This window comes from Chiloscyllium punctatum, chromosome 26 (assembly GCF_047496795.1).
Source record: "Chiloscyllium punctatum isolate Juve2018m chromosome 26, sChiPun1.3, whole genome shotgun sequence".
Taxonomy (NCBI): Eukaryota; Metazoa; Chordata; class Chondrichthyes; order Orectolobiformes; family Hemiscylliidae; genus Chiloscyllium; species Chiloscyllium punctatum.
This window is the reverse complement of record NC_092764.1, coordinates 5,344,870-5,372,116: the sequence shown is the minus strand read 5'-3', so window position 1 is coordinate 5,372,116 and position 27,247 is coordinate 5,344,870. Positions and strand designations below refer to the sequence as shown.

Sequence of the window (27,247 nt, the reverse complement as noted above, 5' to 3'; positions counted from 1 at the left end):
GACCCTTTGGTCCAACCCATGAGAGGTGCTCTTGCAGCAGATTTTCAGTAAAAGTTTGATGTAAAGTTGGTAAAGTTTCAGATTCACTCATTTAAATTGTACCAGTAAATTTCTTTTTTTTTGAGATCAGTGACCGAACTTTGGAACCATTTAATCCGACCAAGCACTTTTACCCTGGCAGGCTGACTGGAAACTTAATATGAGTGTTTAGTGCAGCTAGCTAACATGTTTGAATTTATGTGGCAATAGTTTGTCTTCCTTCCCAGTCAAGCTGTTATACTGCCTTGATTATTTCATAGACTCATACAGGAGGTGGCCAGATGGCCTGTCATACCTGTACTGACTCTTTCAAAGAGCTGTTATGTTTCATCCCACATTCTGGAGATGGTAATTTGAACTAAGATAAGGAGCGATTTCTTCATGAAGAAACTGTGAATCTTTGGGATTCTCATTCTAGAGAACTATGTCAAACTTATTCAAGACAGTGACAGATGTTTGAATATCAAAGAACTTGAGGGGTGTGGGGGAACAGTTCAAAACCTTTTTGTTTTAAGGTGAGCAAAGATAGATTTAAAAAGGGACCTTCAGGGCAACTTTGTCACACAGAGGGTCATTCATATCTGGAATAATCTGCCCGAGGAAGTGGTAGATGCAGGTACAGTTTCAACGTTCAAAAGACATTTGGATGGGTACATGAATGGGAAAGAATTAGAGGGACATGGGCCAAACGCAGCTAAGTGGAACTAGTTTAGTTTGGGAAACTTGGTCAGCATGAGCAGGTTGGGTTGAAGGGCTTGTTTGCATGCTGTATGACTCTATATTGGAGGATAGTGGAGTTGAGGTCGAAGATGTGCTACATAGTGACACTATCGATATTGGAACTTTTTTTATCTGCAGGGCCATAGAATAATGGTTCTCCCAGAAGAAATAAAAATTCTCCTTATCACCATCTTAAATAGGATACCTTGTTTTTCATTTTAAAGTTGTGCTGCAGCCCTAGTCCAAGTTCTTGCCATAAGGGGAAAACATCTCATCATCCACCCTCTCATTGTTTTGCATGTTTCAAGATCACCTTGCATTTTTCTAAACTATAATGGATACATGTCCAACCTTTCCTTATAAGTTGAGCCCTGAAGAAGGGCTTACGCCCAAAACGTCGATTCTCCTGTTCCTTGGATGCTGCCTGACCTGCTGCGCTTTTCCAGCAACACATTTTCGGCCCTTCATTGTAGGGACCAGTTGACCGAACCTTCTCTGAACTGCTGGTAACGTAGTTATATTATTTCTTAATGAAAGAGAACAGAACAGTACATGGTTCACCAAACGTGATCTCATAAACATTGATTATAGGAATTGGGATATGTTGCGGCAGCTGTTCAGGACACTGGTGAGGCCACCTTTAGAATGCTGCATACAATTCTGGTCGCCCTTTTATCAGAAGGATGTAGTTAAACTAGAGAGGATGCAGAAGAGTTTTACAAGGATGCTGTCAGAACTAGAGAGTTGGAGTTATAAGGAAAAGCTGTAGCTGAGGCTATTTTCCCTGGAGCATCGGAGGTTGACCTTATAGAAGTTTATTAAATCATGCGGGGCATTGATAGGGTGAAAAGCCAAGGATCTTTTCCTAGGATGGGTGGGGCAGGGGGGGTTCCAAAACTAGAGGGCAGGTGAGGGGGGAAAAGATTTAAAAAGGACTTGAGACAACATTTTCATGCAGAGGGCAGTGTGTGTACAGAACGAACTGCTGGAGGAAGTGAAGGAGACTGGTATAATTACAACATTTAAAAAGACATCTAGATGGGCATATAAATAGGAAGGGTTTAGAGGGACAGAGGCCAAATGCTGGCAAATGGGACTGGGTCAGATTAGGATGTCAGGTTGGCATGGACGATTTGAACCCAAGGTCTACTTTCATGCTCTATGGCTCTGAGAACTGATGAGCTCTTCATGAAATGATAGCAATGAGTCATGACAGCCTGATCAACTATGGTTAACTAATCAAACTGATAAAGAATGTGTACAATGCTGTTAAGATTAGAGGTAGGCCAGAAGATTACTGTTATATAATTTATTGAGAAAAAATAACTGTGGAAGATAAGAGGGTGAAAAAAGATTTGGGTTTAAACTAGCAACAGAGAGAGATCTTGCTCTCTTTCAATATGTATATATAAAGGGCGAAGCTAAAGTAAACATTGGTCCCTTAGAGGATGAGACTGGGGAATTAATGGGAAACAAGGAAATTGCAGAGAATTTGAACAAATATTTTCTGTTCTGATGGTAGAAAACACAAAAGTATCACAAGCACAGTTGAAAATCATGAGGCAAAGAGGAGCGAGGAACTTCAGAGAAGTCAATCCATATGTTCCCCAACTGGAAACCTTGGATGAACAGGGAGATACATTGCCTACTGAAGAACAGGCATGCAGCATTCAAGTCGGACGAACTAGATCTTGACAGGAAATCCAGATACAATCTCCACAGGGCCATTACAGATGCCAAAAGGCAGTACCAGACCAAGTTAGAGGCCCAAACTAAACACATGAACACCCGCACTCTCTCATATCAAAACCTTACATGCAAATTAAGAGTTCAACATTCAGGATAATGTTGTGGTTCTGTTCGCCAAGCTGGGAATTTGTGTTGCAGACATTTCGTCCCCTGTCTAGGTGACATCCTCAGTGCTTGGGAGCCTCCTGTGAAGCGCTTCTGTGATGTTTCCTCCAGCATTTACAATGGCTTGAATCTGCCGCTTCCGATTGTCAGTTCCAGCTGTCTGTTGCAGTGGTTGGTATATTGGGTCCAGGACCCAATATATTAACAGGGATAATATATTAACAGGGAGTAAGAACTGACAAATTAACAGGGAATATAGAATCAGGATAAATGGATCATTTTCAGGTTGTCATATGATAAACTAATGAGATCCCACAGTGGTCAGTGCTGTGGTCTTAACTATTTACAAACTACACAACAATTTAGTGAAGAGATGGAGTGCATCGTTCTCTAATTTTCTAATGAAACAAAAGGTAAGGAAAGCAAATTGTGAGCAGGACACCAGACTGCTAAGGGACATAAGTAGGTTATGGAGAGGGCAAAAAATTGTCAGATGGAGTACATTATAGGAAAATACGTGGTTATGTACTTTGGTAGAAAGAACAGAAAAGCAAAATGCTATTTAAATAGAGACACTGCAGAATGCTGCAGCAGTGTGTGTGAATGAATCACACACCAGCATGAAGTACTGTAAGCAACTAGGAAGAGAAGTGGAATGTTAGCAATATAGAACACAGAACTAGGGATAAAGAGAGAAAACTGTTGGCAACATTTCACTTTCTTCCTACTGATGCAGCCAGTTAACGTTCCAAGTCTAGTGACTTACAGAACTAGGGACATCTTGCTACCTCTGCATAGGACATTGGTGAGATTACAGCTAGATTACTCCACACATAGTTTTGGCCTTCTTATTTAAGGAGGGATATATTTGCATTGGAGACAGTTCAGAAAAAGTTCATTAGGTTGATTCTGGGTGTAAATTAGTTGTGAAGAATAATTGAGGAAATTAATCTCCACTCCTTGCAGATTGGAAGAATAAGAGGGGATTGTTTGAAACATCTTGAGGGGTGGCACTGACAGGATGGTTGCTGAAAGTACAATTCCACTCATTCACAAATTTCGGTTTTAATAATAGTTTCACAAAATGAGGTTATCCATTTAAGATGGAAATTATAAACACTTCTTTGTTTCAGTCAAGAATCTTTGGAATTCTCTATGCCAGACAGAAGAGGAGGCTGAATCACTTAAAAAATTCAAGGCTGAGTTAGACAGATTGTTGAAACAATGAAGGGAGTCAAACATTATGGAAGACAAGCAGGAAACAGTAAAGCAAGAGCAAATACTTAAAAATGAACAAAATAAAAAACTGAAGTATTTTTAGAGTGTATTTTTTAATTCCTCTCAGGCCACAGGGCAAGTACTGAAGGACTGGAGGACATCTAATATTGTTCCATTTTTTAAAGAGGGGTGGTAGAGATGAACCAGGAAATCAAAGACAGTTGAGACTTACGTCAGTGGTAGGGAAGCCACTGGAGAAAGTTTTTAAGGAGTGAATTAATACCGACTTGGAAAGGCATGGGTTAATTAGGGATGGTCAGCATGGCTTTAGCAGAGGGAGGTCATGCCTGACAAATCTGATCGAATTTTTTGAAAATGTGATCAAGTGTGTGGATGAGGGAAGTTCAGCTGATGTAGTTCATATGGATTTTAGCAAAGCTTTTGACAAGGTCCCACTTGGGAGACTGATTGAGAAGGTTAAAGAACTGAGGAAAACTTGGCAAGTTTGAGTGACTGGAGGCTGGTGTCCACCAGTGTACCACCAGTACTGTGTCGCTTACTGCTGGTTATGTACATAAATGGTTGGCGAAAATTAAACAAATTGGCAGATAACACCAAGATTTGGAGAGTGGTTGATAGCAAAGATAATTGTAGGTTACAGGAAGATACAGATGGATATTTAACCCGGGTAATTGCAAGGTGAAGCATTTTGGAAGAAGAAACAAGATGAAGGAATATTTAAAGAATAGGAGAACACTAGGTAACTTAGAAGAACCTTCGGTAATTATTCACAGCCCCTGAAGTCGGCAGAGCATGTGAATAGGATAATTAAGGAATATGGGACACTTGCTTTCATCAGTTGTGGCGTAAAGTACAAGAGCAAAGAGGCAGTGTTGAACTTGTACAGAGTGTTGGTCAGGCCACAACCAGAGTACTGTGGTCATGTCACTATAGAAAGGATGTATTAGCACTACAGGGGATACAGAGGAGGTTCACCAGGATGTTGTCTGGGATGGAGCTAGAAGGAGAGACTAGATAGGCTTGGATTGTTTTCTTTAGAGCAGAGAAGACCATGGAGGGGGACATAACTGAGATGTATAAGGTTATGTGGGGCATGGACAGAGTAAAGAGTGAGCAGCTGTTCCCCTTGGTCAAGGGGTCAGTCACAAGTGGATATAGTTTTAGGGTAAGGGGCAGGAGTTTCAGAGAGGATTTGGGAAAATTTTCACTCAGCAGATGGTGGGCACCTGGAATGCACTGTTTGGAAAGGTAGGGGAGGCTGGAAACCTTAGAACCTTTAAAAAAAATTTGATGAGTATTTCAAATATCATAACATTCAAGGGTATGGGACAAGTGCAGGAAATTAGGATCAGCGCACTTTTAGTGATAATTATGTCAGAGCAGACTCGATGGGCCGCGATGGGCCTTTTCCAAGCTGTCTGAATTACTTACAGCTATTCAAAGATTCTCATATACTTCATTTATAGCTACCTGAACCCTGGCATGGGACTGATTTCAATGGTGTAATTCCAAGTGTCAGTTATTCTCTACAAAGAGACTTGAGTAATTACAAAGTTGCAATCTAACTGCAGGTTCAAATAGCAAAGCTACAAAGGAACTAACAGTCACTAGAATCTCAAGGGGAATAAATTAGAGCCTTTTAAAAAAACCAAGATTAGTTGGAATTTTATCATTTTATTAGATTTTTTTCAGTTTGGTTCTTTTGGTAGTTACCTCACTTGCAGTCACAGTTACAACACACACAAGGAGATCACTTCAAAATTAATGCCCGGGTCTCTTGTGGCACTGTGCAGTGTCCCTGCCTCTGAATCAGGTAACCTGGATTTAAGTTCCGCCTGCTCCAGAAGGAGGTCATAACATCTCTGAACAGGTTGATTAGAAAACATTTTCCATTGTTTTTGTCTGGTTGCTGATCTTTCCACTCATGGTCAGACCCCCAATGATGTTGAACATCTTTATTAGATGTCCTCAGTCTTCTCTTATCTAAGTAGAATTCTCCAGTTGTGAATGGATCATTGTGTTATCCAAGTGTACAATATAATTTCCTTGCTTTTATACAGGACTAAATGGCCTCTACTTCAAAAAAACCCAGGATCCAGTATGGTTTGTTAACCACTTTCACAACCTAACCTGTTAGCTCATATGTCTCTGCACATATATTCCAGGTCTCTTTGCTCCAGCATCCACTTTAGAATTGTACCCATTTTGTATATTGTCATTCTTTTTCCTATGAGGATGAATCACTTCATACTTATTGAATTTTATCTGTTACTTGTCCACCTATCCCATCGACCTGTGTGGCTTTTGCCCGAAACGTTGATTCTCCTGCTCTTTGGATGCTGTCTGACCTGTTGTGCCTTTCCAGCACTACACTCTCTACTCTGTGGTTCAACTTGCCCACCTTCAGCACTTTAAGTGGATATTACAATACAATTCGGAGAGTATTGCATGGCTGCAGGTGTTGTTAAACTGAAGTCCCATCTTACTGTTCAAGTACAAAATTAAAAAGGTAAAATCGCCCTAGTCTTACCACACTATGGATCTACTCTCTCATTAGAGAGGGGTTACTGGTGGTGGTTTAACCTAGGGTCACCATGCCTTAGGTGAGAGGACAGATTGAGATGGATGGTCCTCATGGCAATCTCAGATGTTGTAGGAGTTGAACCCAGGCCTTCAGCATCACTCTGCATTATAAACCTGACTAAGCTAACTGATGCAGATTAAAGATTCTATGGCACTATCAAGAGAGGATTAAGGGTTCCTTGCTTTAAGATGTCACCAAAAAAAAAACAAGTTATCGATCTCATTCTTTGCAGGATATGGCTACTGAGCTTGCTTTTATAACAGTTTATGTGTTCCAAACAAGAAAATCACTGTGGAGCCCTCAGATGTTTCCAGAGCACTACAATAAGTGCTATATTATGGACAGCAAAATGGTACAGATCCTGGAAATGTGAAGTAAAAACAGAACATGTTAGAAATGCTAAATATGTTTTACAACATTGAAGAAGAGAGAAACATGACAAAAGGTGACATGTCATGAAATGTTAATTGCTTTTGTCTCAGATTCTGCCAAGTTGAAGTATTTCCAGAATTTTCCATTTTTATTCATGGTATAGAGTTAATTTATGGAGATGATTAGTTTTCTGCAGTCTGTATTCCTCATTGTCTCATTGCTACCCTTGAATAGACATCAAGTTAATGCATATCCAGGGGTATATGTAATTAACTTCACTGGGTAAGAAATGTTATGCACAATATGCATATTCTCAAACAGAAACAAAATTAAATAATATTTTAATAAAAACCTTGTGAACAACCTTCTCTCTATACCCTTTGGTCTCTGGAGATGGAAAGCTGCACTGTGTTGAGAATCTAATGGTTGTTTATTTCCAGTATGGTGATGAGTTGTCTCAGCCCTAACTTCTGGAATTCCCACCCTGAATCTCTCATCACGCTGACGGTCTTTGCATCTTCACATCTTTGCAACCAAGAACAAATATATGTGGTTTTTTAGTATGAGGTTACATCAATCTAGAGGCCATAACAACACAGAACAGTTCTAACCATTATCAACAAGCCTTTGTCATGTCTACCAATTCAACACAGAACATGGACCCTCATCATTCAGTTGAGATTTTAAATAGATCCTTTCTGTTCAAGTGGATACAAAAGATGTGTCTGCTTCCTGAATGGCACCAATTAGCAAATTGGCATTGGCAAAACACTTTTCTCTCAAATACTAAAATATGAATTAACCATTCATCCTATTTGCTTTTTGTGAAACCTTACTTAAGTGACTGACATGCTTGTCCACATAAAAAATGTTCTCTCACACTCATTTCCAAACATACTGATAACTTAGCAAGTGAATACAGAAAAGCATTACTTTCTTGGCCTATACAACTAAAAACACAACAATACTGCTGACTTATCCACAGCTATTTTGTTTGGAGATCAGGTAGATGAGGTAGTAGCATACCTAAATATTAATCGGCAAATCGTTTCTTCAGATTGAACAAAGACAAAGCCATTTTAAGAGCTTCATTTACACAGAAATCCATATTTCAGGCAAATTCATCCTGGAAATCCCCAAATCACCCAGGAAAATTCAGTCAGAGACAAGACACACATATAAGTAGAATGGGGAGAATTGATGAGGAACTGTTCCTCTAATCACAGGCTGGTTCAGTCGCATGCTTACAACATGACTATCAGCAATAAACACAGGAGAGATGTAATGGACTACACATTGTCCTCCAGCCCCTCCCCACTGCCATCCAGATTGGTGGAACTACTCTCACCTGGTTTCATTTTTACCCTTGCAATCAATTTTCAATGGCCTCACTGTTCCCACATGGTTACCTCTGGTGAAACCCTAGGACATATCCTTGGCCCCTTTTTATCAACATGCTGCATTTCAGCATCATCCAACAACACACTTCCATGTATGACACCCAGACTGATCATCAGGCACCCTGCATTAGATGAGCAGAAACTTTCTCCAATTATATTTTGGGAAGATCAAAGTCATTGTCGTCAGTCCCTGTCTATTCCCTCAACATTGCATCCATCACCCTAGCAAACTTGAGAAACAATTTGTTCATAACCTTGGTATCAACGACCCCCAAGAAGGACAAATATTTATACACTATTAAGACCAGACATTTACACTTCTAACATAATCTAAATTGCCCCATCTTAGCTCATCTGCTCTGAAATTCACATCCTTACCTTTGTTATCTTTCGACTCGACTATTTTGATGCACTAGCAGCTAGTCTCCAAAACTATCCTACAATACCATCTAAAATTCTGCTGCCTGTGCCCAAATCCTCAACCAACTATTCTCATTGACCTACACGTAGAGGTGCCCAATTTAGCAACATCGCAATTTTTTATATTCATTTTCACTTTCAAATCCTTCCATGCCCTCCCAAATCTGTAACCTCCTCCAGTTCCATGAGCTTCAGAGATATCTATATTCTTCTCATTCTGAGGTCCTGATAATCAAGCATGCACATACTGGTGGCCATACTGCTAGTCGTCTAGGCCCTAACCTCTGGAATTCCTGCTGTGAATCTCTCACCTTGCTACTTCTTTTTCCTCCTTTAAGTCAACTGTAATACCTACCTCTACTTGGCCATCTGCACTAATATCTCTGTGGCATGGTGCCAAACGTTGTTTTTATAAAACTGCTGCAAAGTACCTTGGGACTTTTCATTATGTTAAATGCATGACGTAAACACAAGGTGTTGCTCCCCAAGTGGAGGGTTGGGGACAAGGAAAAATGAACTGGGAAAACTCAACTGCAATTCACTTAGCTTGCCACTTGTGAAATAAATTCCACACATTCCTAGGTTTCATACAACAAACAGTCAAAGCACTTGGCTAAGCCAAAGCTGCCTGTCGCCACGCACTCTAATCAGTTCCAAGTATGATACTCAAAAGCAGTAGCCTTCTTTAAAAAATAATTCTCCAAATAAAACCTCACTGAACAGGAATTTAAACAGCTGTAATGTCAATTTCAATAGTGTGAATCAGGACATACTCTCCTGTTCCTCTTGCAATTTAACAGATAGCCCGACCACATCACCATGTATCTGCTCCAGCTAGAAGAATAGGTGGAAGACAGAATTAAATATTAGCTTCTATCCACATTGAACAGTGAGCGGACAGCGTCATTTAAAGAAAATGCTTTCACAGTCTGAACCAGCCAGCCTAGCCCCCTCGGGTCAAGCAAAAGTTCTACTTGACACAGCAGCCCCAATCCCAACTGAGAGTTGCTTTTAAGTGCATTACTAATGCATGAAAAATGTACAGAATGCTGGTTCTCAGCATTTTGAGGAGCTAGTGTAAACAGGAAGGGACTCAACCCCAAAGGCAAATTATAGCAGACACTTATTTATTTGGACAGCCCTTTTTTTTGTTGTTTATATTTTGGGCTGTACAGGCATCCTTCATTCTATAAACATGTGCATACACACCTTATATTCATATCTACATGTAGACACATAGCGTTAAAGTACCACAGCCAGAAAGAATATTCTCCCAACAGTTGAGCAAGTTTATTCAGAGAGATGCTAGAATCATGACTGTCCCAGATCCAATCTCAGCCAAGCCCACAGCTGGGAAAGCCCAAAGGTTCTGTAGTTCCACTTTAAAAGAAGAAAAAAAGGACTTACACTTATATTGGTGCTTTTCTCAACCACCAGAAGTCTGAAAGTGCTTTATATTGAATGAGGTACATTTTGAAATGCAGTCACTTCCAATGTAAAGGTTCTGGCAGCAAACCTGTGTACATCAAGATCCCACAAGCAGCAATGTGATAAGCACTAAATAATCTGTTTTAGTGATATTGATCAGGCATAAATATTGGCTAGGTCTCCAAGGAAAATGCCCCTACTTTTCTGCAAAATTGTGTTGTGTGATATTTTATATCCACCCAAACAGGCAGGCAGAGCTTCAGTTAGACATCCTATCAGAAAGATGGCACCTCTGAGGTGAAGAAAATCCAAGTTGTTCCTCCTGATTACCATCCAGTGACTGCTGGATATAGATATCAGGTAATGACTGCAGACACACAAGGTTGGCAGAACCATCTGGCCATGACAGTAAAGAGCCACTAGCTCAATGCCATTGCATACCGCCAATATTAAATCAACACCAACAGCAAGTATTACCTTGCAATAAATGTCCCAAAGTGTTTCAAAACATTGTTACCAGATAAAACTTGACACTGAGGAGATTTAGAGCTGAAAGTGTGTTGCTGGAAAAGCGCAGCAAGTCAGGCAGCATCCAAGGAGCAGGAGAATCGACGGTTCGGGCATGAGCCCTTCTTAAGGTAAGGGGCAGGAGCACGTTTTGAGAAGATTTGTAGCTCAAGTTGAGGTTCTAGATGTAAGTTTGCTCACTGAGCTGGAAGGTTGTTTTTTCAGGCATTTCATCACCAAACGAGGTAACATCATCAGTGAGCCTCTGGTGAAGCACTGGTGCTAGTGACCGGCTTTCTATTTATGTGTTTCAGTTTTCTTGGGTTGGTGATGTCAGTTCCTGTTCTTTTTCTCAGAGGGTGGTAAGTGGGATCCAAGTCAATGCGTCTGTTGATAGAATTCTAGTTGGAATGCCATGCTTCTAGGTATTCTCGTACGTGTCGCTATTTGGCTTGTCCTAGGGTGGATGGGATGTCCCAGTCGAAGTGGTGTCTTTCCTCATCTGTATGTAAGTATACTAGTGAGAGTGGGTCATGTCTTTTTGTGGCTAATTGATGTTCATGTATCCTGGTGGCTAGTAAGGGGAAGGAGCTTGAGAGTGAATGTAAGGAGTTTTTCTGAAACCCAGGGAGCATTGGGAATCTGGAACTCACTGCCTGTCAGGGCAGTAGAGGCAGAAACCCTTATATAATTTAAGGAATTTCTAGATCTACACTTGCAATACCAGGCCATACACGACTCTGGACCAAGTGCTGCAAAATGGGTTGAGAATAGTTAGATGGTTGTTTTTGACTGGCGCCTTTTTCTGTGCTGTTGACCTCTATGACCAAGCTACATAAGAATATATTACAGCAGATGATCAAAGAGATTGATTTTAGGAAGTATCTTAATAGAGGGAGAGATGTGGTGCCTGAAAGGGAAATGAGGTGCAAAAGAGGGAATTCCAGAGCTTAGGGGCATGACACAGCTGCCTATGATTCAGAACCCTGAACCTTCTGAAGCAAAGTCACATCAGATTCGAAGCATTCTTATCTTCTCCACAGATATAACCAGACCAGACCGGAGTTTCTACAGCACTTTCTGTTCACATATTAGAGCTGAAAGATGCCTGCCCTAAATTATAGGATCAGAGTGTCATACAGCATGGTCCAACTAGACCATGTTCCCAAACTAAACTAGTGCCACCTACCTGCAACTGGCCCATATACCTCCAAACATTTCCTATTCAAATACCGATCCAAATGTTTCTTAAATGTTGTAACTGTATCTGCATCCACCACTTCCTCTGGAAATTCATTCCACATATGAACAACTCCAGGTAAAAAAAAAGTGCATCTCATGTCATTTTTAAAACTTTCTTAACCCACTTTAAAAATATGACCCCTTTTGAAACACCCACTGCATGGAAAAGACCGTTTCTATTCATCTCATCTATTCCCCTCATGATTTTAGAAACCTCTATAAAGGTCATGCCTCAACCTCCTATGCTCCCATTAGAAAAGTACCAACCTCATCCTTATAACAAACCCTCCACACACAGCAACATCTTAGTAAGTTATTTCTGAACCCTCTCCAATTTAATATCTTTCCTGTAGCAGGGTGACCATAGCTGTATACAGTACTCCAAAACTGGCCTCACCAACATACTGCATAACCTCAACAATGACATCCCAACTCCTACACACAATGGTCTGGACAATGAAGACAAACAGGCCAAATTCCTCTTTACCACCCTGTCTACTGTGATGCAACTTTCAAAAAATTATACACCAGGAACCCCTAGGTCTCTCTGTTCATCAAAACTCCTCAGGGCCCTACCATTAACTATAAGTCCTGACCTTGTTCGTTTTATCTAAATAGCTCACATTTATCCAAATTGAACTCCATCTGCTACTCCTCAGCCCATTGGCCCAATTGCTCCAGATCCTTTGTAATCTTAGATAACCTTCTTCACTGTCCACTACAACACCAATTTTGGTGTCATCTGCAAACTTACTAACCATGCCTCCTATATTCACATTTAAATTGTTTATATAAATAACAACAGTGGACTCAGCACCAATCCTTGTGGAACACTACTGGTCACAGGCCTCCCCTCAAAAAAAACTAAGCATCCACCACAACCACCAGCTTCTTGTCTCCTACTGTCAAGCCAATTGATGAAAATATCCCAGTCTGAACATCCTGCAGACCAGCATATTCTATTCTGAGCCTCTAATCAGCTGATTTCATATAGAGTACCACTTGCTGCACTGTCATTGCCCTCGGGTGTCAGAGACTATTCTTGGATTCAAGGATTTGCTCCAAAAGATCAGTTGTTCTGTGGCACTTTCTTTCAGCCCTTTATTTCAATATATAGCTAAGATCTGAATTTTCTCCATAGGTTGTATGTGTTTGGAAAGGAGCACAGAATATATTCTGGTACTTGTAATACCAGTATGAACTGCTACTCTAGATCCAAATAATCCCTCCAGGTTCACCAGCCAGTAAGGGGTGGGTGTGCTAAACATGGAGCAATAGGAATTGTTTTAAAAAAAAGACAAAGCATTTGATCCAGGCACAAAATTCCAATGATCACCACCATTTAATACTTAGCCTTCAATTAAAGTCCACAGATCTGTATTGGTAATTATTTATGTCAGCAGTTACTACAATAAACTATACCTAACACTGTCAAAAGATAAAATCAACCTAAATGAAAGAATTGCAAATCTAACAAATCAAGCAGCAGCGATCAATCCAATTCCAAATACAAATGGAAAACGTACTGATCTTTCATTTCTTTTGTTTGGTGACTCCGTTGAGGGGAGAATTGAAAAGTACCACACAGAGAACGCAGATGAAGTTTGAACAAACTGCGTTATGCAGTAGTCTACTGGATCATGGAACAATCTGTCACTGCGTTCCAAGAGAGACAGAAACTGTTGCATCTTTTAAGAGAATATTAGATCAACATTTGAAGCAGAGGTAAATACAGGGCTCTGGGTTCAAAAGCTCTGCCTTGTAAGAGTCACAGCAACACTCTTGATATAACCAATAACAACTATCATATAAAGGGTCGGTTTGTACATGAATACATATCAATTGAACTTAAATGAGGTCCAGTGAATCCAGTATGCCACAATATATTTTTACTTATAAGTTAATACTCACGTTGTCAACCTTTTTTCAGAATTTCTTTCTTAGTTTAAGCCACTAATCTCGGTCACCATTCCTAACTCCTGCACAGTGATTGATAGGAACACAACAGGAGAGGTTAACAGTATGAAGACAAAGAGGCAGTTCCTGAAATAGCTCTCCACTGTACAGTTTTGAAAATTCCAAAAGGTTTGTTTTTTAAAACCACAAGCTTGATTTATTCAGTTTCAACCTTCATACCTTGTTCTGTGATATATTTTCCTCATCCAATCCATGTCGCACCAAGTACTTATAATTCCCAAGTCAGCTGCTCCCCACTCTTTAGGGCATCACTCCCAATATCTAATTCCAAAGACTCATGTCACCCAATCAGTACTTCTCCCATACTCTCTTTTAACCTCAGCATTGTTTACAATTCAGAATCATGGCACTTAGATGCCAGCCTATTTAACCCATCAGACCTATTCCCATTCTTTGGAAGAGCTACAAAATTAGTTCCACTCCTTATGTTCTTTCTTTTTAGCCTTGTAATGTCCTGCTCTTCCACACTTCCAGTACCTTTTCAAACAATGCATTCCATGTCATAACTCAGTGAGTAACAAATTCTCACCCTTTCAGTTCTTTTGCCAATTCTCTCTTTCCAATGGAAGGTTTCTCCTCATTTACTCTATCAAAATCATTCATAATTTGAACACAACAAAATAACCTTTGAAATAAAGATATCCGAACTACTGTGTTCGTTTCAAATAAGTTTAAGGATGGAATATTCTTGCAGTTCTCTAACACCAACCATTGCAAGACTCACCTATAATTTGAAACCCCTCACAAAGTAGTAGTTACCTTGCCTCTGATCCTGGTGCTGGCATTAGGCTCAGTATGCCTGTTAAAATCATACTATGCTTTAGAAACCAAGCTATTAATATTGGGTGAGATGAGCATCTTAAAAGAGAGGAGATAAACAGAGGTAGAGATAAGAGGTATAGGGAGAAAAACTCCAAACCTATCACCAGCTAAAGCACGAGGAGAAATGCAGAGGCTTAAAGTTGAGAGATGGTTCAAAGCCAGAGAGCTATAGGGAGAGGTTGAATAGGTTGGAGCTGTACTCCCTGGAGTGTCGGGTACTGAGGGATGACCTTACAGAGGTTTACAAAATTGTGAGGGGCATGGACAGGATAAATAGACAAAGTATTTTCTCTGGAATGGGGAGTTCAGAACTAGAGGGCATAGGTTTAGGGTGAGAGGGGAACGATATAAAAGAGACCTAAGGGGCAATGGTTTCACACAGAGGGTGGTACGTGTATGGAATGAGTTGCCAGAGGAAGTGGTGGAGGCTGGTACAATTGCAACATTTAAAAGGCATCTGAATGGGTATATGAATTGGAAGAGTTTGAAGGGATATGGGCTGGGTGCTGGCAAGTGGGACAAGATTGGGTTGGGATATCTGGTTGGCATGGACTAATTGGACCAAAGGGTCTATTTCCGTACTATACATCTCTATGACTCTAATTAGAGACGCACCAGATATCAGAGAGATGAGGGGTTGAAGGAATTTGGAGCTAGAGAACGGGCAAGATGGTGGAGGTTAAAACAAGGATTGAGATTTTGAAATTGAGGCATTAATTGACCTGGAATCAATATAGGTCAGGGAGCAAACAGGGTATTGTGAGAACAAGGCTTGAATACACGTTTTATTTTAATAAATTATGAATACATTTAAAAATTGCACAGAATTATTCCATGGAGTTCTTCACATGATGTAATCATTTATCAAACCATTACCACGGCTAAGATCTTCCTAGGACCCACCCTAACTTCCACTAAAACAGCTTCAGCTGCCCAAACTGCATGTGTCTCTGCTCAAACAAAAGTCAATGAACAGCAACAATGATAATGTTTTCACAGAAGATACCCTGGAGTATCCTTTCCTCCCTCAACAGCAGACCCACTCGTATCTGGGAACACAGGTCCCAGCTTGATCATCTGTGGCATGTAAAGCACCAGAAGAGCAGGAGTGTGCACATATTCGCTACATCCTTGTTACTGTGCAGGAGTCTGAATCATGGTAAACTGCAACACTGGTTGTTTATCAGTGACTGACAGCTGCTGCCTAATGTCAAAACAGTGAGAACACTTTGAGCAGAATGAACAGTTACTGTCACAGAACACAGTTATTTCAAAAACTCACTACAAGAGAACTTCTTATTCTCCCAACCATAAAGCAATGAATCAGCCAAGGTAAAAGCCCAATAAGAAATTAACATAACACGATAGTTTCCAGACTCCACCACACCATCATTCCATAATTAGACTGAGTTTGTGAAGTCCAGATGCAAAGTAAGAGCTTTGTAGCCAAAGACATCGACATGTTTTCAGGGATTATACTCGGCATTCACAACAGCAACATATTCTATTATACATAGATCTCAAATGAACATAACGAAACCCAATACAGGTTAAAAGCATAACAGTATTCCAAGATATTTCTATGGGAATTGAAATTTATTCCTCACAGAACTGTGAGAAATGCAACATGAGAAAGGCAAATGGGCTGCTGAAGTGCTTGCTCCTGGTGCACTTCATTTCGAAACAAGAAAACAATAAGTCAGTGTTTTGATTTCCACCTAAACCACTATCTTCACGTTCTGGATTAGTGGTGTTGGAAGAGCACAGCAGTTCAGGCAGCATCCGAGGAGCAGTAACGTGACAGTTTTCACAAAATAGAACAAGCCATCAGAACAAAACATGATAGAGTCACATTGGGAGATATCAGGATATGTAACCAAAAGGCTGGTCAAAAAGGTAGGTTTTAAGTCCCATGTCGGAAAGGAGAGATTTAAGGGGAAAATTATAAAGTTCAACATCCGGACAGCTGAGGCTACGGCTGCCAATGGTCAAGTGGTTGAAGTCAGTGATGGCGGAGGCTTAAATTGGAGGAACTCAAACTATAAAGGATGGCAACTATTTGTGATTACAGAGAATAGGGAGGAGTGAGACTATGAAGGACTTGAAAAACAAGGATGAGAATTTTTAAAATGTTGCCAGACCAAGAGCCAATAGTTTAGATCAGAGTGCTGCTGGAAAAGCTCAGCAGGTCAGGCAGCATCCGAGGAACAGGAAAATCGACGTTTTTGCCCAAAACGTCGATTTTCCTGCTCCTCAGATGCTGCCTGACCTACTGTGCTTTTTCAGCACCACACTGATCTAAACTCTGGTTTCCAGCATCTGCAGTCCTCACTTTTGCCAAGAGCCAATAGTGTTAACGGAGCACAGTAAAAGACTTGGTGCAAGGTGGATACAGGCAACTCCCAGATTTCAAGATGATCTCAAGTTCCCATCTTTCTTTCGCCCTCACTGACAGAAACAGGAATTGCTGGCATAAAGCCTGATGCACGTCTGGCACCTGTTGAAATGGCTACACAACAGGTTGGTCTAAACAGTACTAGCACTCTCAAATAATGATCAGGCATGGAAAATCTGGCTGCTTTTCACAGATTCATTAGGATGGAGGAGGTAGCCATTCAGCCAATTGAATCTACACTGGCTCTCCAAATGAACCTCATGACTTAGTGCCATTATCCTGCCTTTTCCCCATTATCCTGCCCATAATGATTCAAACAGAAACTAATTCCCTCTTTCATTCCTCAACAGAACTTGCCTCCACACAATTTCAGGCTGTGCACCCCACATCCAAACTCCCCCCATGAGAAGTGTTTTTTCCCTACACTGTATTTGTTTCTTTCTCTTTATCAAATTAAAGAGGAGACAGAGAGATCAGTTTGATGAACAAGAGACAACATCATACCTTTAAACCTTTTTTCTGTACAAGTGCTTATTACACCAAATAATGCAGACACTAATGGTGACCATTTTCATCTGGCCAATAAAGTCTGCACCCAAGATGTCCAGTTTTGATACAGCATATCTGCACGTTCAGCACAGTAGATTGAAGCCACAATACAGTGCAGTCTCTCTCCTTAAGTCCTTATGCAATGTGCCTACACTGACAAAGAAACGCCTTTACAGACAGGTTTAGTTACTACTTCAAGTCTCTATTACTCTGAAAGTGCAAATAAACACAGTGAGTCCCCAGCAAAATGCACTAACTGCTCTGGCATTGCCACCTCCTCCAAATATCCTACACTCCCTATATTTGTTGAACTACAGGACTTTCTAAAGAAGCAACCACCATTTTACACAAATTGACAGTAAGCATGGAAATCCAGATAGACATTTACAAACAAAATGCTCACCATTAGATTAGATTCCCCACAGTATGGAAACAGGCCCTTCAGCCCAACAGGTCCACACTGACCCTCCAAACAGTAATCCACCCAGACCCATTCCCATACCCTACATTTACCCCTGACTAATGCATCTAACACTATGGGCAATTTAGCATGGCCAATGCACCTGACCCACACATTTTTGGATTGTGGGAGGCAACCGGAGCATCCAGAGGAAACCCACACAGACACGGGGAGAACGTGCGAATTCCACACATTCGCCTGATGTGGAAATCGAACCCGGGTCCCTGGTGTTGCGAGGCAGCAGTGCTAACCATTGAGCTATGATATGCCAGCAAAGACTAGCTGAATAAATTGGCCTCTTTTTAGACCATAGACACTAAATGGAATATGTCATAGAGATGTACAGCATGGAAACAGACCCTTATGAATAAAAATGGGAAACATAATGTAGGAGCCCCTTGAACCTGTTCCACTATCTATCTGGATCCTGGCTGATCTGTACTTTAATTCCAATTTTGTTCCAGACCCCTTGACAGCCAACAAACATCTATTTATCTCAACCTTGAAATCTCTAGTACCCAGAGCCTTTTGTGAAGAGAATTCCAAATTTTCACTCAGCCTTTTAAAAGAAAATACTTTTTGATCTCCTCCTAAATGGTCAAATTCTATGTTTCAGTATTGCCCTTTTGTCTTGAAAAGAGCAGAGGAAATAGTGCAGATAAACAGAAACTATCAAAACTATCTTATAAATTTACCTCAGCCAGGTCATGCCTACAATCCTCAAAACTAAGATATAATTTAAGAGTTGTGACAGGAGAGCTGGAGAGGGCAAATGAATAAAATCAAAGCTCCAATCTGAAACAGCAAAAAAAAATCTTCACCTCATGATATCACATCTCAAGAATGCGCACAAGCCACTACAACCCAGACCAACATTCCACAGCATCCCAATAAAACTATGCCCTGGGGAAGACTCAAAATTCATCAGAAAATAAATTGCGGCCCACAATCAGTATTATTTTGTATAACTGTTCTACGTAAATACTTCAAACAGCTCAGTGGTATAGCAAAAAAAAATTGCATATGTTGACAAACCATTAACCATCAGAACTGCAAAACCTAAACAAAAGTACAGAATGAGAAAAGGATAACAGTTTGTGATTCTCCAAGCAAATCTTCATAAATAAAAATATTTAAAACGTAGCTGAATCAGATTGCAGAACAATGAACTGACAGGCAGAATCATAAAGCAAAACACAGTTTGACGATACAACAAACCACACTTTCACTTAACACAGAAAACCAAAACAAATCCACCTGTTCCAGCCACATATCTCCCCTCATCAGCACTGCAATAAAAACAAGAATTATTTTGTCATTCATGGGGGAAAATCCCTTCCTCACTCGGTCGACTTATCATGAAGCCATCGCAAACAAGACCAACTCACATTCAATTATCACCACTTTGCTTAGCTAATAGACAACCCTTCTAAATATATACTGTCTCATTTCGAAAAACAATTATTTCTATCACTGTCTTCTCCACACCTGGAGCAGCAGTAGCTCCTGAAAGGTGGACTTGGAATACAAATTTTCAAGGGTCTCTCTGCATGCACGCACATATATATACACACACACACCCCACCACTCCCCCATACCCAGGACTAAATTACTGGAGAGAGATGGCGGTGGGGCTTGTGGAAGGAGACAGTGACATAAACCTCTCGCTTCCAATACCTACCAGCTCACTGCTCCTAAGGTGGCTCAGGCTCACTTGAAGGGACACTGAGTAATTGAACCCAGTGTTCTCCTCTGCCCACCGTCACAATTGTCCACCCTTGCACACATATTGATCACCTCCATAGACAAATTAACACCTCAACTCCCTCCCTGATACACCCCTTTTTTACCCCAATATTCTCTCCCTAATACTGTTCTGCTCCAAACAACACTATCCCCAACATCCTAAACGTGCTGAAAACCTAAACCCTCAGTCCTACGTCCTGACCACCTAATCCCTGGGATATCCTCACCCAAAAAAACACCCTCAAGATCCTGATCCCAAACATCAATCTTCCCCATCCCATAAAAACTCTGAACCTCCACCAAGATCCTCTTTCTTCCAAAGACCCTGACCCTCAGCCCTTCCCCTGCTCAAGCAATGACGCCCCCCCCCCCCCCCAAACCAATAACACATCCTTCCCCCCACCCCCCTTTCTCTCCTTTGGAGGGCCACTTAACCCTCTCCCAGAGCCTGAGACCACAGACAGTGACTCCCCCACCACACCCCTGTCCACACTCACACCACCCCCCCCCCCCCCAACTCCACTCTCACTGACAGCCCCTTCCGATCTGCACCCAGACCCTACCCTCATTCCCTTCCCCCTCATCCTGACAATCCTCTCCCTCCTGCACCCCCACCCCCCCCTCCGTGTCCTCCCTCCCTTACCCCCTACCCCCCCCCCCCCGGGCCCTACCTCCTCGCCTCTCGGGCTCCGGTTTTGCGGCTCCGGAAGCCTTGGCCGCCGTGTCTCGCTCTCCTGTTGCCGCCGCGCGTTCCCGCTTCCCGTACCTCCCAGCGCGCCCCCGGTACTGCCTGACGGGAACGCGCACGGCGGCCGGCTGGAAACTGGACTCCTCCATTCCACTTAGGGGGTCATTGGCTCTGAGCTCGTCAGCATTGACGCCCTATTACCAAAACCCAAACATGCAGCCAATCGTTTATATTATACCTTTAATATGTTAACCATGTAGCCTATGATATTAGGGCATCCGCGAACAGAAACCCTGATTTCCTTCTACTTCCCTCCTGTTTACTCCCCCCACCTCGGTCCGATATTGGACTCGTCCGTTACCAAGCGCAGCTGAACAGGAAATTACGTTAGGAACAAACCGGCAGAAACTTTTTCTCCAAAAGAAAGAAATCAATTAGGTTAGAAATTATAATAGCTGCATTCTTTCGTTTGTTTGTTATCTCTTTCCCGCGACACTGTTGTAAAATTCCAAAAATTACTGTCAATCGCTGAAAACGTTAATGTCGTAGTGCGCATGTGTAGCATGGTGTGTTCTGGGAGTTGTAGTTCTCATCGGTCTTTCAAGGGTGAGGATCCACAACTCTATTAAAGGGGCAGCTGCAGTGTCTTTTTGAATCATGGAGTCAGGGTCATACAGCATGGAAACAGACCTTTTGGTGTTCTGGTTCTGTTCGCCGAGCTGAGAATTTGTGTTGCAGATGTTTCGTCCCCTGTCTAGGTGACATCCTCAGTGCTTGGGAGCCTCCTGTGAAGTGCTTCTGTGATCTTTCCTCCGGCATTTATAGTGGTTTGAATCTGCCACTTCCGGTTGTCAGTTCCAGCTGTCCACTGCAGTGGCCGGTATATTGGGTTCAGGTCGATGTGCTTATTGATTGAATATGTGGATGAATGCCATGCCTCTAGGAATTCCCTGGCAGCTCGGCGAACAGAACCACAACAACGAGCATCCGAGCTACAAATCTTCTCACAAACTTTGAAGACCTTTTGGGTCAACACTGTCTATGCTGACCAGATTTCCTGAACTGAACAAATCCCATTTGCCTGTGATTGGCCCCGAGAAGAATATTGGAAGAATGCTGGATGGCTTAGGATGAAAAGTGGGGAAGAGAGATTTCAGTACATAGTCCCAGTATGGATTTACAATTAGCATAGTCAATTGAACATTGATATTTCTTATTTTGGGGGGCATTTGTAACATTGGTCTCAAATGGTTCTCACTAAAGCCTCAAAACATGGGAAGATGATGTTCTAAAAACCAAAAGATACTGAAAATAAGAGACAAAAACAGAAATTGTTGGAAAGGCTCAGCTGGTCTGGCAGCATCTGTGGAGAGAAATCAGAGTTAATGTTTCAGGTTGAATGCCCCTTCCTCAGAACAGTTTTACTCACCTTCCCATCTAGCAATGATTACACAAGCTAAGTCAGGAATGTGAAAACACAATGTAGGAGCAAATTACTGCAGATGCTGGAATCTACTAAAATCAAAAAATGCTGGAGTGCTCTGATGAAGAGCCATCTAGACTCAAAATGGTTAAAAATCACACAACACCAGGTTATAGTCCAACAGGTTTAATTGGAAGCATTAGCTTTCAGAGCGCTGCTCCTTCATCAGGTGGTTGTGGAGTATAAGATCATAAGGCACAGAATTTATAGCAGTCAATACATGTGATAGTTTGTAAATTCCACTTTGGAAATAGAACCAGTCTGACTCAAGATTGGGATACAAACAGACTCTGACCTCACACCTTTAACGCATTGTCTGAGCTGAGATGTCATCTTTTGTTATAAAACCTTAAGTTATCTCAAGAAGGTGACTGAAAAGAAATTCTGGGATTCACATATTAATGAACCAAAACTTGCAACCCATTCTAAAAGATGAAAGACTTAACAATCCAGATTTTTTCAATGAATTATTTCAGTTTCATGACACTGTAATCTTTTACTATAAATTCTGTGTCTTTTGATCTTATACTCCACAACCACCTGGTGAAGGAGCAGCGCTTCGAAAGCTAGTGTTTCCAAATAAACCTTTTGGACTATAACCTGGTGATTTTTAACTTTGTCCACCCCAGTCCAACACTGGCTCCTCCATATCATAGACTCAAAATGTTAGCTTGTTCTTTCCGCATTGATGCTGCCTGATCTGTTGTGATAGCGGGTTTTGAGAAGATTTGTAGCTCCTATAATCACCTGCTGATTTCTGAGCAACGATCCCAAACAGGCAGACAAAACACGTCCAAAAATCCTAGCCCACTCTTCCCTACATCAAAGACAACTCAGAAATGACTGCCAGATACTCAGATGCCTTGGCATCATGGTAGCCCACAAACCCACCAACACACTAAAACAGCAGCTAACAAACTTGAAAGACCCTATACAGACAACAAGCAAAACTAATGTCATTTACAAAATACCGTGCAAGTACTGTAACAAACACAACATTGGACAAACAGGCAGAAAACTAGCCACCAGGATACATGAACATCAACTAGCCACAAAATGACATGACCCTCTCTCACTAGTATCCTTACATAAAAATGAGGAAGGACACCACTTCAATTGGGAAACACATCCATCCTAGGACAAGCCAAACAGAGATATGCACGAGAATTCCTAGAAGCATGGCATTCCAACCGGAAATCTATCAACAACACATTGATTTAGAGCCCATTTACTATCCCCTGAGAAAAAGAGCAGGAAATGACATCACCATAGGAAATTATGTCACCAGCCCAAGGAAGCTCAAACAGAAAGCAGGCTCCACCACCAGTGTTTCATTTGGAGGCTCACTGATGATGTTACCTAGACAAAACGTCTGAAAATGAACCTTCCCGCTCAACGAACAAACCTATATCCATGACCTGTTGTGATTTCCAGCAGTTTTTGTTTCAATTAGGAACGTAAAGAGATTGTTTTGCCCATTTGAAGCTTTTGTAACATGTTGGCCAATAAAATGTTAAAGGTTAGCAAGTAACAGATGCTGTTATTTCGATTTGCCATTTTGAAGTGTTAATTCAATATTATTCAACATTATTCCAAACAAGTTGACAGAAATGAAGTAGTGCTCTCTAAAGGATGTCTGAAATCTGAGTGAATAGGCATGACAACACAGTGGTTAAGGTAAAAGTCACCATTATCTTTCCCACTGTTATTAGACTAATGAAGGGACCTCTCAAATTTCAAATCTAATGTTGATCTTACTTTTTGACCACCTTCTTTGCAGCAATATCTTTATATTCCTTGCTCTGTTCTACCACCCTGTGATATTTACATTGTATGATCTGCCTGTATTGCTCACAAAACAAAACTTTTCACTGTATCTTGGTATATGTGACAATAATAAATCATATCAAATCATAGAGCTGGTCTTTGACAGAGAGAGAGAGAGAGAGAGAGACAGAAAGAGAAAGAGACAACTAGTGGTTAACCTGAGAGTTACCATGCCTCAGAGGTACGGAGAGGTGGAGAAGGAGAATCCTTCATGGTAACCTCGGCCAGCGAACGAATTAAACCCACACTGTAGATATTGCTAACAATCTGTCCAGCCAACTGATCAAACCCAGTGCATGTGGTCTATCTAGACTTTCAAAAGGCCTTTGATAAGGTGCCACACGGGAGGCTGCTGAGCAAGGTGAGGGCCCATGGTGTTCGAGGTGAGCTGCTGGGATGGATTGAGGATTGGCTGTCTAACAGAAGGCAGAGAGTTGGGATAAAAGGTTCTTTTTCAGAATGGCAGCCGGTGACGAGCGGTGTCCCGCAGGGTTCGGTGCTGGGGCCACAGCTGTTCGCATTATATATTAATGATTTGGATGAGGGAACCGGGGGCATTCTAGCGAAGTTTGCCGATGATACGAAGTTAGGTGGACAGGCAGGTAGTACTGAGGAAGTAGGGAGGCTACAGAAGGATCTAGACAGGTTGGGAGAGTGGTCCAGGAAATGGCTGATGGAATTTAACGTGAGCAAGTGCGAGGTCTTGCACTTTGGCAAAAAGAATAAAAGCATGGACTACTTTCTAAATGATGAGAAAATTAATAAAGCCAAAGCACAAAGGGATCTGGGAGTGCTAGTCGAGGATTCTCTAAAGGTAAACATGCAGGTTGAGTCTGTGATTAAGAAAGCGAATGCAATATTGTCTCTTATCTCAAGAGGGTTGGAATATAAAAGCAGAGATGTACTACTAAGACTTTATAAAGCTCTGGTTAGGCCCCATTTGGAGTACTGTGTCCAGTTTTGGTCCCCACACCTCAGGAAGGACATACTGGCACTGGAACGTGTCCAGCGGAGATTCACACGGATGATCCCTGGAATGACAGGTCTAGCATATGAGGAACGGCTGAGGATACTGGGATTGTATTCGTTGGAGTTTAGAAGATTAAGGGGAGATCTAATAGAGATGTACAAAATAATACATGGCTTTGAAAAGGTGGATGCTAGGAAATTGTTTCCATTAGGCGAGGAGACTAGGACCCGTGGACACAGCCTTAGAATTAGAGGGGGTCATTTCAGAACAGAAATGCGGAGACATTTCTTCAGCCAGAGAGTGGTGGGCCTGTGGAATTCATTGCCACGGAGTGCAGTGGAAGCCGGGACGCTAAATGTCTTCAAGGCCGAGATTGATAGGTTCTTGTTGTCTAGAGGAATTAAGGGCTACAGGGAGAATGCTGGTAAGTGGAGCTGAAATGCGCATCAGCCATGATTGAATGGCGGAGTGGACTCGATGGGCCGAATGGCCTTACTTCCACTCCTATGCCTTATGGTCTTATGGTCTTATGGTCAAACTGACCCTATATGTGGTTAAGGACGTGCAGTTGACTAAAGGATTGCAAAATGGACACCACAAAATCTGAACTAGAAAGTGTAAAGGTGAGAGGGGAAAGATTTAAAAAGGAACTGAGAGGTAATTTTTTCATGCAGAAGGCGGTGCATGTATGGAATGAGCTGCCAGAGGAAGTGGAGGATGCTGGTACAATTACAACAGTAAAAAGGCATCTGGATGGATCCATGAATAGGAATCATTTAGAGGGATATGGGTTAAGTGCTGGTAAATGGGACTAGATTAATTTAGGCTATCTGGTCATCATGGATGAGTAGGACTGAAGGGTCTGTTTCTGTGCTGTACATCTCTATGCCCCTTACTAATTAAGAACCTATCTATCTCTGTCTTAAATGCAATCAATGACTTGGCCTCCACAGCCTTCTGCGGTAATGTGTTCCATGTCTAATATTGGATAATATGCTGTGAGTTTTGCAAGCATTGGCTAATTGGCTACAGTCAGTAATATATTTACATATAGCCAAAAGGAAATGTTGTCTGATGCAATCCTCCAGCCTTAAGTGATAGCCATTGTCAGGTTTGTTTCTCAGAACAATACTTTGACCAGAATAAACCTGCATCATTTAAAGTTTAAACAAAACTTAGCAGCTAACTGTCAGTCATCATCAACTGGTGCATTCTCTGACAACGTCTCAACCAATTTGAGTCCAATTGCTAACTAATCAGCACTCTCTCTCTTACAATATAAATGTTGTTTTCCTTTATATTGGTAAGCTTGCGAATTGTTCTAGTGATTGCAAGATGAAATACTTCAACAAAATGCATCTTTTGAGCAATTCTTGAATTAAGTACTTTTTGATGTGAAATGGTTTTCAAATTAGTGTTTGTAAAACTGAGGGATTGAACGCAATTTGAAGGCCTTTCCTGGATGGGCACAATCAACAGAATCTTGCAATATCCACCTCAGAGTGTGGTCAGTATCTCCACATAACTTGAATCTGGAAAGAGCAAAAAATATCTTTTTCAACAATATTACAATAGCACCTACCCCTGGATTACAATGTAACTGATACAACTCTTGAGACAATTACTGCAAATGCTGGAAATCTGAAATAAAAACAAGTGCTGGAGAAACTCTGTAGGTCTGGTGTTATAAGATGATCAGAGGAATGTTATAAGATGATCAGAGGAATAGATAGAGTAGACAGTCAGAAACTTTTTCCCCGGGTACATCAGAGTGTTACAAGGGGACATAAATTTAAGGTGAAGGGTGGAAGGTATAGGGGAGATGTCAGGGGTGGGTTCTTTACCCAGAGAGTGGTGGGGGCATGGAATGCGCTGCCCGTGGGAGTGGTAGAGTCAGAATCATTGGCGACCTTTAAGCGGCATTTGGATAGGTACATGGATGGGTGCTTAATCTAGGTTAGATGTTCGGCACAACATCGTGGGCCGAAGGGCCTGTTCTGTGCTGTATTGTTCTATGTTCTATGTTCTATGTTCTAAACAGAGTTAACTGTACAGATATGAGTCTGTTTGGGAATAAACTGAAATTCCTACCTGCTGGATTATCTTGGTCACTTCGGAATGACACTGCCACCTAGTGGATTTGTGAATTTTATAGACTGTGAAGGAGAATTAACCTGGAGCCACGGAGGGAGAGCCTACCTCACATTGGGCTGAAAATGTTTAAATTAAATAGAATTTCCACAGAGTCTCTACAGAATGGAAACAGGCCATTCAGCCCAATGACACTTTAAAGAGCATCCTACCCAAACACAAACCTCCTCTATGTAAACCACACATCCCTGGACAACTATGGGCAATTTAGCATGGTCAATCCACCTACCTGCACTTCTTTGGATTGTGGGAAGAAACGGGAGTAAACCCACGCAGACACAGGGGAAATGTGCAAATTTAACATAGTCATCCAAGGGTGGAATCGAACTCAGACCCTTGGCACCATGTGGCAGCAGTGCTGATCATTAGTTACT

At 41.5% G+C, this 27,247-nt stretch overlaps 1 protein-coding gene across 3 annotated transcripts in view; it reads right to left on the bottom strand.

Moving 5' to 3' along the window:
• The window catches only part of garre1 (granule associated Rac and RHOG effector 1), a 209,059-nt gene extending 188,530 nt beyond the window's left edge, over nt 1-20,529 (bottom strand). For 2 of the 3 annotated variants that reach the window (XM_072595804.1, XM_072595809.1), the window contains exon 1: nt 20,426-20,529. The gene's annotated coding sequence lies outside the window, so the exon portion shown is untranslated. Of the gene's footprint in view, nt 1-19,689; nt 19,708-20,425 lie in introns of those variants that run through there. The other variant, XM_072595808.1, reaches the window with a different exon arrangement.
• Between the last annotated feature and the right edge of the window lie 6,718 nt (nt 20,530-27,247).